This window comes from Lepisma saccharinum, chromosome 19 (assembly GCF_977018435.1).
Source record: "Lepisma saccharinum chromosome 19, izLepSacc3.1, whole genome shotgun sequence".
In the NCBI taxonomy this organism is placed as follows: Eukaryota; Metazoa; Arthropoda; class Insecta; order Zygentoma; family Lepismatidae; genus Lepisma; species Lepisma saccharinum.
The window spans coordinates 17,214,736-17,226,751 of NC_139247.1; positions in this window are offsets into that span (position 1 = coordinate 17,214,736).

Below are 12,016 nucleotides of genomic sequence, written 5' to 3' on the forward strand. Positions count from 1 at the left end.
CATCAGTCATCCTTGTCTTCGCAATTAGCCAAAAGTGGAAGAAATGCGCAGAAAAATAAACCAAATCAATCAATCGACAGTTTACTAAGAGCTCTTATAACCATAAACTTTGGCTGCATTTGTAATGTGGACTTCCTTTTTTATCAGAGTTAAAAACCTGAACCTGTATCTAGCATTTGCTTGCAATAAACACTACTATAAAACTGAATACTTGTTCGTATGTGTGGGTGGCAACATTGGCATTTAGTTGTAACCAGTTTTCACTTGCCTCCCCTTTGACAAAAACCGCACCAGGGGGAAAGTTTGGACACCGTCTTCTTGGAGTCCCAATGCACGAAGCCGTGCGTCTTTCCCAATATCATCAAGCCTGGTATGACCCTCCTGCCCAACCTCTCTTCCCCCCTCCCTCTCTCTCTCTGCGGAATATTCATGGGTCTTTGCATTCCACCAGCTGAATATGTAAATTTTTAATCAACTTTCGATTTTTTTTAATAATTGTTCATTATAAATATTTAAGAAAGCAAAAAATCAGGAGATTTCCACATTTTCTTGAAACTTGTCAGGAGATCAGTAGATCCTGCTGAAAATCAGGAAATCTCCTGCGAAATCAGTAGACCTGGCAACACTGATTTACATCACCAGCAGTCACAGATTATTCACGCCCGGTTTTCTTCTTCTTTTTTCTGACCCTCACCGACGGGAATGTGGCAGTCTTGGTCGAGGGAATAAAGGTGTTGATGACATGACATAGAAGTTAATATCGTAATCGGAGATGTAGAAACAGGTTTTTTTGAACAAAAAAAACAAAACAAACTGTTTTTTTTGTTTAAAACATGTTTTTTGTTGTAAACATAGTATTAAACATGAGTGTAAAAAAACATGTTTTAAACATGTTTTAAACAAAACAAATTCAACCTTTTCCCAGTATATTATAGTTAAAGTCGTTAAAGAGAAAAAATACTAATTTTTTTTAGTACAATGGCGACAAGGACAGTTTATTTACCTTTGGAGATAAGATTTACCATACGCGCTGCGACGCCAAGGGTCCAGGGTTCGAATCCCGGTCGGGCTTGGTTGTTTGTGAATGTCCATTCATCAATTTCATCACTCATCCCCATCTTCGCAAATTAGCCAAGAGGCACAAAACGCGAAGTAAAATAAACTAAATCAAATCAAAAATCAAATCAAAGATTTACCATACTGCAGGGAAGGGGTGTGCGGTACAGAAATTTTTGGGTCGGGACGGGAAATTCTTTAAATCCCGACATTCGGGACGGGGAAAATTCTCAATTTCCCGAAAAAGTCGGAAAATTTTCGGGACGGGATGTCTTCGAAATTTCCCAAAGCTCTTGAAATCTCGAATTCCACCCGTAATTTCCATCTTAAGTGTTTGTTTTTGCACTTCTGGTACAAAACCTCAATACAGAGAACGTCTAGAATTGACGACGATTTAAAATGACCATTCGGAATTTCCAGACTGCTTGGGACCCCAAAAAGTCGGGAAGTCATTTCCGGAAGTCGGGATCGGGATGGAAATTTTCTTTCCCGATCCCGGTTCCGACTTTTCCGAATCCCGCACACCTCTACTGCAGGCATAGGCGCCGACTCCATGGGGCTTGGGGTGGGGGGGCTCGAGCCCTCCAATATTAACATTGTGGGGGCAGAGCCCCCAAATAATTTTGCTTAAGAGGATCTAATGTATTATTTTGCTTCTCTTGTAAAGTTTACTCTGAATTGTGCCACATGAACTCAACTTTTAATACACATTTAAAATTTTCTAGATCATCAACTTTGGGGGACTGAAACCGCTAAACCATCAACTTTGGGGAGGCTATGACCAGAAACAGCAAAACGCATGATTTATTACTAGTATATACTAAGTATGTAATTATGAATATTGTTAAAATTTTTACTAAAAAAGAGTTTCAAAAGACGATGTGCATGAACTAGGGTAGTGGATGGGACGTTCGGGCTACAAATGGCTCTCGCATGACATTCAGAACTAGATCATTGATATATTAGGGAGATCTGTTTTGCGCTCCGTGGTAGCAGATAATAAAAGTCGGTAATATTTTGCTATTATGGCTGAAGAAACTTGTGACATATCCATCCGTGGACAACTAATATTCTGCATTCGAACTGTGAATAAAAAAATGATATTTTTGAGGAATTCATGGGCTTCTATTAGGGGTGTGCGGGACGGGATCGGGACGGGAAAAATTTTCAATTTCCCTACTGAGTCGAGAAATGTTCAAAGTTTCCCGATGCTCTGAAAATCTCGAATTATACACGTCATTTTTACTTTAAGTGATTTCTGGATTAAAAACTAACAATTTACGGTAAGTTCCAGAAATTGACAATGCAGAAAACGTCGAGAAATAACGACATTTTCAAATGAGCATTCGGTATTTCCCGACTGCACGGGATCCCGAAAATTCGGGAAATCATTTCCGGAAGTCCGGATCGGAACGGGAAATTTTTTTCCCGATCCCGGTCCTGACTTTTCGTGATCCCGCACACCCCTAGCTTTTATGAGATTCCGAACACTGAGGCCAAAACTTTAAAAAGGGAGAGAGTGAGTCATTCATTAATTTATTTCAGTGATCAGAGCCCGCCAATAATAATTATTTTGACAAGTCGGCGCCCGTGACTGCTGGGACACAATTTGTGGGTAATAGCCCCCTTTTTCCGCCACTACTAAAGTAGGTTAGGATTTATATTCATCTAAATTTCAAGAAACTAAATATTATAGAATTACTATTCTCGGCCTGAAAAAATCAGGGTGAAATATTTCCTGCTGCCTGAACAGTTTATATAGCAGAAAACAACCTGCAGTGTCATAATAGATTCTCCAGATGAATTTATCTTTCAAAGTACAAAATTATGTTACCAAAAGTAAGCATCTACGCTTCATTCAGTTATAGACCGTGTTAAAAATGTAAACATAAACATTGGTGAGGTCTTGCCCGGTCCCCCCGGAACTTCCGGTTTAGGCCAGTCTCCGTTGTTGCCAGTGCAGATTCACCAGCATACGAAGTAAGAAATGAACACTTGTTTTCATCAGTTATGAGACGATAGTCAAGAAAGGTATTTGTTAAACTTCTACTATGAAGGAGTGGACGTCTAGAATCCGTCGGGTGATCAACTGCATAGCAGATTATTAAAATATAACATGTCTTTGTGGCCGGCAGTTGTATAGCACACTACGTACTACAGAATCTACGTACATACAAGTATCTCATGTACACGCACGACGAACGTGAGAGAAAGATAATTCTATAAAACAAGTGATATTATTATATATTATAAATGAATCTTTGCCAACAAATCTGCAACATGGGAGTTTTCAGATTGAAGCGACAAGCGATATCGGGGTTTCGCACAAAAGCATTTGATCTAAAGCACCCATTCACAAGTCACGCTTGCGCAAATAACAGGCCGGGCAACACAATGCATGGTATTGATAAAGCGGCCCAGTCCGAGCGACAAGCGACACCTGCAATTTGTCCTTCGGAAGATATTGTTTTTTAATATTGATTTCCAAGAGACACGTATCTCTGCAGTCTGAAAGCTTCCTCACGTGTCGCTTGGACTGGACTGTTGTTAAATAAAGTGAATCCTCAGTAATCAATGACATTTTTCAAACCGAAGCGACACGACAAGCTGTGCGTGTCGCTCAGATTCCCAATGGCATGTATTGTGCCGCCTGAGACTTGATTTCCCATGAGCGGTAAATGCTTATTTATAGACTAAATGGGCCTGTGTCGCTTGTCACTTCGGTACGAACCACTACTGTTCCGTGTCGCTTCGGTTTGAAACCTCACTAAGAGGCGTGCTTTTCACCACAACACAATACGCAGATAAACGATCAACATGTTTGAAACAAAATGCAAGTCGTAAAAATCCTTTCCGGGTACCAGTCCTTTCTCGTTCTGCTTGTATCAGCAAGTTTCGTCTCTCTACGTCCTTCAGAAACCTACGAAGTGATACTTGACTCAATAAATTTGTTCCCGATCGAACTGTGCAACCATGTGCTACACAGCTGACACCCTATTTCCTTGTAAAAGAATCACCACTTTGCCCTTTCGTATTAATGTCCATAGTATCCTAAGCGTAACCGGATGTTCGAGGGGGACCAGACGAGTGCGCATGCTCAGCAGTAGCTCCGCCTTTAACACCGTCTATACAGACCAATGAATCGTATCGCAAAAGGAAAAAAAAAATCACGTCATGATCAAAATCACGCATTGTGTATAGTAGTGTATATTGGTTGTTTCAAAATAGTACTTAGTAGGTATGGTCTTTTTTTACCAATTGAATATCACTTTTTGACATACTTTGACAATTTTTTGTCGATGTTTTAGCGTTTAGCGATGTTTTAGTACAAATTTTCACTATACTCATTTTTCCCCCACTCGTACTTGGTAGGTATATCATGATGTTACGTGATACAACTTAACCTATCCTTTTTTTACGATTATTTAATTTTTTTACGATCCTAAGTGATATAACTTAACCTATCATTTTTTTTATTTAGGTACTGTTTGAACGTTATTATTTGAGGATCATATTTTGTAGGTATTTTTTTCATCAATCGAATATAAGTTTTTGACATATTTTGACAATTTTTTGTCGATGTTATAGCGTTTAGCGATGTTTTAGTACAAATTTTCACTGCACTCATTTTTTCCCCACTCGTACTTGGTAGGTATATCACGATGTTACGTGATATAACTTAACCTATCTTTTTTTTTACGATTTTTTTAATTTTCTTACGATCCTAAGTGATATAACTTAACCTATCATTTTTTTTATTTACGCACCGAACTAACCTACAAGGGGGACTCCGTTTGTTTTAATATTTCAGTATTATAAGGTTTTCACAAATTTTATATAACCTAAAATGTGTTGGATGTTGATTTTTAGTATGTGGCAATTTTTTATGAATTTAAAACTGCTCTGTGACCCTCTCGTTCTTCACGTCGTAGGCGAAGGACTTCTCTGCAATCAGGATGACACTGCATAGGGTATCCTCGGGCAAGGCATCGTGGAACTCGCAGACGACCTTGATGTTGGTTCGATCGTTAACCACAACCTTCTTTCTCTTAGATGTGTTGATGACGGTCATGGGTCTCCGTGCTTTGAACTCGCTGGGCGTGTAGTACATGTCCACGCTTCCCTCGGTCACGCGTTTGTAAGCCGAGAACGCTTCGTAAAGTTTGAGGTAATCGTTTTTGGTCACGTCGAGGTTGTAATTCTCGCGCGGGAACACTTCGTTGCGTCCGTTCTTCAGATAAACGTTCTTGATCTTGCAGTCGTCGAACTTGCTGGAATCTTTTTCCTGATTCTTGTCCCTCCCGGTCTGAAAGAGCACTACGACGAAATCTGGCATGTCGAACTGTATGTTGTTGAACTGCGTCGTCACGTCGAATTCCATGTGACTTCCCGACGCCATTTTCTGCACGCACTGGTAACCGTGAAAGTGAATCACCACCTGCGGACTTTTTAAGATCTCCGCTTTGTACTTGAGGGCGTAGTTTGTTTCGTATTCCACCACCGGCATTCTCAATTCCATGCTCCGGATGATGCATTTTGCTGCTTCGGGTAAAGTGTTGGCTATCGGCGTGGTGCCGTCCGGACCCAAAGTAGCGTATCGCATCAGTGCGTCGTTGTCGTTGGGCGCTCTTCGAAACGTGACCCTCAGTCCTCCCTTCCACATGATCTCCTTGTAGTCCGAGAAGAAACCAGGCAGCAGACGCATGGGAAAGAGCACCGTGTGACTTCTCGTCGATATTTTGGCCCCGGCTTCGAATCCCCCGGCCTGGTAGTACGCTGCGTCCGTTTTGGATAATTTCAAAGTTCCCACCGCCGTCGACGTGATGCATGGATAATCTATTCTGTCGATGACGGTGTTGTGTTTCCTCACCTCCACCTGCGAGAACAGGTGAGGCACGAAGTTGTCCACGAGTATCAAGTTTGCTGCTGCGGGAAACGCGTCTCCGCTTTCCTTCTTCACCACGTCGAATTGAAGGTAGAGGTCCGCTCTGTGAGGATGAATGAACCCGTCGCCTACGTCCACGTCGTATTCGATCTCCCTGTTCGCCTCGTTCAGATTGGCGAACGTGCGACGGTTGGGAGGGAAAGATTGCAATTCGTAACTTTCGATTTGCTCCATTTTACATGTATGGTTATTTATTATACGTTGATCTCCACGATGGCCGTCGTAGTGGCACCTGCGAAATCCACCACGTCTCCTTTCTCGTTCGTCACCACCAACTCTATGTCGTCTATGCGGTTGCGACATACTGGAAAATAGATCGGCGAAGAGGGCGTGTAGATGATCGGTTCCATGAACTCGGAACTTGGTTTGAAAGTGGCTATGATTCCCGTCTGCTTGTGACTTCCCAGTAAACCGTCCGAGGATTTCGTGATCATACCTTCGGCCACGTTGCAGTGTACGTTCAGAGTTTCTATGGCCAAGAATTTAGGAATGTTGGTTGCTACGTGCTTGATGCCAGCTTCGAGTTTGGTGTTGTTCTCGAAACCTAAAAGTTCTCCCATGGTGCCCAGGTCCACGGTCTCCGTCGCGGATAGGATTTCCACTCTGTGGGTGACCGAATTTTGAGAAAGATATGTGCCTTTGGGTAATTGAGCTTGCAAAGTGGAAAGATTGTATTGGCCTGGCGTGACGACGATGTGTTCGCTTCCGACGCTAATTTTGTTGTTGTGCTGGGTGACGTTAGGTATGAGGTACATGCTGTAGAATGCACGCAGAGCCACGGATTTAGGATAGACGATGTCGTCGTGCAGCGTGAGTTTCAAGATCGAAGATTCGCTCGTGAGATGGAACACGCCCATCCTAGTGATGCTGTTTGAGGTTCCACAATGCTTTCTGGAAATCCTCGATCGTAGGGTTATTTATTTTAGAGAGAAACGCGAGCACGGAGAGGCAGAGATGACCGCAGTTCACGTCTCCGAAATCTTGAATGCGTTCGTCGTTGTAGTATATGGAGGTTTTGTTCGTTTTCAGATAATAGACTAAATTTGTAGGTGGAACACCTCCGAAAGAATCGAAAACGAATGCTTTATCATTGTCGTTTTTGTGGTAACATATCCAATGCGTGCCTGGATTTTCTTGACCGTCCAAGTTGACTACTCCGCATTCTTTTTTTTTCACGGTTGAAGGTAACGAGTCGGACATGAAAACTCCTCTGAAGTGTTTGATTTGTAACGGTTCGATCAGAGATTCAATGTCTCGGTTGGTGAGTGCTTCTGTTTCTTTTTTTTAAACTTTCTCATCACGCCCTTCCCCTTCTTCTCCATGGCCAGGTTGTGACGTTTCTGTTCTTCCAACTCGGCCTTGTTCTTCTTCGAGTCGATGACGGTTTTCGCGATGGCGGCACTTCCGCCAGCCAAACTTCCAACGGCCCCCAATGCTGCTAGGATGGCCGGGATGCTGAATATGAAACCTCCGACCTTTTGCTGTTTCCGCGAACGCTGCAATCTTTTCAATTGAGGTGTGCTGAGCAGCAATTTCATTCCATGTCCTTTCGACAAGCAAGAACGTTTCTTCTCGCGTTGTTTCTTGGTGAGTAACCCATCGAGGGCACCTAGATTTTTAAGATTGGAGTATGGTATCTGGTACACGACACCCTTGGGCTTCATGTTGATGCTCTATGTGTTATTTTCACGGTATGTTATTTATATATATATTCTGAGATTTTTTTTGTGTAGTTTTTTACGGTATGTTATTTATATATTTTCAAGGCCTCGCAGTCGTTACACAAATTCTATTACGTGTTTCGTTTTCTTGCCAAGAAGTTCCTTTGTCCCCTTGTACACGATTCGAGTTTTGTTCTCGATTAAAATAGATAGCTTCTCGTCGGATAACATGTTAGCGTATCGATCTGGTAAAAATAGACTGTATTGTGCGTTGAGCAACAGGCGTACCTTGGGACCATACTGGGTAGAAACGATTGAACCGGAAGTTATCGTGTAAGCTTTGTCGACTTCCAATTCCTGAATTTTTACATACTCGACTGACAAATTTAGCATTTGTTTTAATGCTTGGAGATCGCTTATTTTTTCAGTTGTCATATCAAGAAAAATTTCAAAGTGTTAGAGAGAAATTTAATTGCTTTTTTTTCACGATGTGTGTTATTTATATATACCGAAGATTATTTTTTTACGATGTGTGTTATTTATATATCAAGTTTTTTTTTACGGTATGTTATTTATATACCCCACCCCAATTTTTGTTTCGTGTTCATGGCGATGGTGGTGCCTAGTGCGGCGACCCGTTCACCCAACGATGCGTCTCTGCTCACGAATCTTTCGAAAGCTGCGTGCTCTAACTTTCTGTCTGCTTCGTGACGTGCGTCCAGATCCGTCTGCGTGGTGTTGTAGGCGATGTCGTGATCTTTGCATGCCGCGTCCAACGGATTCACACCCTTGTCTCCTCTCTCCAATCTTTTCTCGAGTTTGGTACCCGGTCCGCAGTACTGGTAGCCAGGTAGATGCATCTCGAAAGGTAACTTGTTGATGATGTCGTTCACGAGTCCCTTTCCTTCGGCCACGTTCCAAAATTTCGGAGGCAGCGTGTTGATGATTTTGATCAGGTAACCTATGCCCTTGTCGTCGTTCACGATGAAGTTGGAAAGTTTCGTGCTGATCATGTCCACGATGCCAACCTTCTCGTTGTAGAAATTACGGTTACCTGCATTCTCTTCGCCGGCTATCACCAACAATCGATCCACGAGTTTCCTAACGTCGTCCACCCAAACAAATTCTTTGGGTAACGTGTTGTAGCGTTTGACGCCGCTGCCTGTTTTGACCTGGTTCCAAATCGGTTTGATGAGATTCCTGTACTTCTCGCCGCTGCTCGATTTCACCCTATTCTGCGAGGCGTCGTTGTTCTGGTACAAGGCATCCGTCATGATCAGAATTTCCTTGTAACTTTGGTAATCTTCGTCGGTGTAATCTTTCGGCTGCTTTTTGGCGACGAGTTCCCACAGTCCCACCGTACCCGGATACCTGTTCCAACTATCCTTGTCGCCTAAATTGACTTTAATGTCGTTGCCTTCGAAGGTCACCTTCGATTTCCCAATCTTCCACACCACACCACCACCCTCGCTGGTTTCCATGCTGGGATACAATCCGAACACTTCATCCTTGTCGAATTTCCCCGTGCTCAGGTAGTCTCGTGCCAAAGGTCCCAACTCGATTTTATCCGAAGACGACGACGTGCTACCAATAGCTCGACGTCGTGCCGGTGCATCCTTCAGTTCGAACGGCGTCGAAGGAATGCTCGAAATGGGTGTGGGTACAGCGTAACTTTTAGCTGCGAGCGGCACGAGTTCGTTGATCAAATTTTTATTTTGTTCCGTGACACTTTTAATTTCTTTACCTAGACTGCTGATGGCATCGATCACGGGTTGATCCTGACGTTTCTTCTCTTCGTAGAATCCTCGATTCTCGGATTTCCAACCTTTGAAGCGTTTCGCGAGGTAATCGCGAAGCTTGAGATTTTCGTCTTCGATTTTTCGTTTCGTCATGACGTTATTTATATACGTCGTTTCTCACAACGTTGCAACGTTTAGAAAGTCGTTGATTTTGTTTCTGTATTTTCCATCGTTGGGTTTTCTCGTCATGTCGATCGTCGCGAATCCGAAATCGTCACCGTTCCAGCAAGTAGAGCAGCCTTCCGAAAATTGATTGTAGTTCATGTCTCCCCCTACGTAGTCATCGTACGCGTGCTTGAGGTTGGTGTGATCTTGACGAAACAAACATATGAAATTGGCGTTGTCGCGCACTAACTGTTTTGGAATTTTGGAAAACGTTTGAGCTAAATAAAAACAATCCATTCCTTTGTGACGACCTTGCGTGAAAAAGTTGCGAATTTCATTTTGATTTTCCAGGATGGCGTCGTCGAACACAACAACTGAATTTTCACGACAATCGTCGAGTGGTTTTATTTCCGAGGCGAACGTTGCAATGTCCAGACCATCGTACAGTTTCATCAGTTGCTGGTATTTGGATTGCTCCAAACTTTTCGAGAACACGTACAGGTGCCTGTTCTTCCAATCTAACCAATTCGGTGCGAGGAGAAAATTGTCCACGAGCAGTGTCGTTTTCCCACACCCCGAAGGACCTACGATCAGACAGCGAATGCTGTCGGGAAGTAACTCGCCGTTCTTTTTCTTTCTCGTTTGACTTTCCGGATCCGGTAGACGCTTCACCACGTTCCACGTACTCACAAGATCACTTCGTCCCCGTCGATCCAACTCTTTTCCGGAAGTCCCAGCCATTTGACCAAAAGTTTGTCACCTTTCCTACGCAATACTTTCTCGATGAGGTACGTGTCGGGGTGTTTTGTTTTAGAGAGTTCCTCTTCGTAAAATCTTCCTTTCAAAATCTCGTCGCTACTATCTTTTATTATATACGTGTGTCGGTTTCCAGGTAGAACTCGAACCACCGTAAAGAGTTCCGTGCTCCAATTTTTTGTGAATCCCTTCTCGAAGGTGCGTTTGAATTTGCTGATCCTCACCCGGTCTCCAATTTTGTATTTAGCTTTTTTTGTCGTGGGTGTGTACTTTGGACAGTAAACTGTAGAAATTAAACGCTGCTCGTCGGACTTGGTAACGTCGGCTGGCTTCATGCCTATCGTTCTGTGTACCGTATCATTATAGGTGTCGACGAGTTCCGGCAGGATGTCGACCCATTTGTAATTTCCCCGAAGCGTGAATCGTTTCCACATGTGTGTTTTCAAGGTTCGATTGAATCTTTCCACGATGCTGGCTTTGATGTGACTGAAGCTCGAATAATGTCGAATCTTGTGTTTTTGAATAAATTTTTCGAATACGACGTTGTAAAATTCTTTACCGTTGTCCGTTTGCAGAAACCGTGGTCGTCTGCCGCCGCTTTTGCGAAAAATTAATTTGAATGCTTCCGTGATGCACGTTCCCGTTTTCGCCTTCAAAGGTAGAGCCCATGCGAATTTCGAAAACGTGTCTATGACGGTAAGGAGGTACTTGTTGCCCTTGTTCAATTTATGTACGTTTTTCAAATTGCCGCTACTCATCTCCACGAGGTCACTTTGCCAGAGGTCGTCGATGCCCTTGGTTACCACAGCCAAACGTTCGTAGTTACGGCGTGCAGGTTTATGCAATTCTTCGACGATGGCTTGCCTAGACATTTTTTTAGAGATTACGTTTCAAGAGAAGCACCAGCGTGATGGGATTCAAAGAGGGTGGCACTTCGCTCGTGTTTTGAATGATCAGCTTATCGCCGGCACTCACGTCGAAAACGGTGAGATCTTCGTCTTCGTGTATTTCATATATGTTGCGCGTTTCGTTCCAACGTGCCAGAGGAATGTTTCCTGCTTTCTGGACACCACGATTCGATATCAAAGTCATGGTGGGAACGCTAGCTTTTCTGCCGTGAGACCAGTACGAAAATTCGTTTATCTGAATCGTGCCATCGAGGAGAAACTTGTAGTACGGATGATAAGGATGCAACATGTACAGTTTGTTACCTTCGACGAACGTGGAGATTCTTTGTTGATTGGGTACGCTGTTGATTTCGATGGCTTGCAGAGAATGCAGTTTAGCGAATTTAGTGTCGACGCTAACGAGGTTACTGTGAACTTGTCCGAGTTTATTTTCGATGGGCAGCAAATGCTCGACTATGGTATCCGTTACGGCAGAAAACGACGGTTTGATTTTCACTTCCACGTTCAACTGCTTGTAGTTTTCGTTGAGTTCTTGCAACTTGGCACCGAAAGAAGCCAGCGTCGATTCCTGCGTGGATTCCAGCACTCCAACTTGATCTCTGATGTTGGCGACGATGTTCTGAAGGTTCTCGACTTGATTCAATTTCGAGCTCTTCTCGGTAAGATCGTTCACGATGCTTCGCATCTCTGTAAACTGCGTGTGAAGGTCGGCGACGCTCTGCGAAGTGGGCAGCGTCGACACCAGCGAACTAATTTCGTCTCGAATCTGTTCCACGTTCGCCGTTT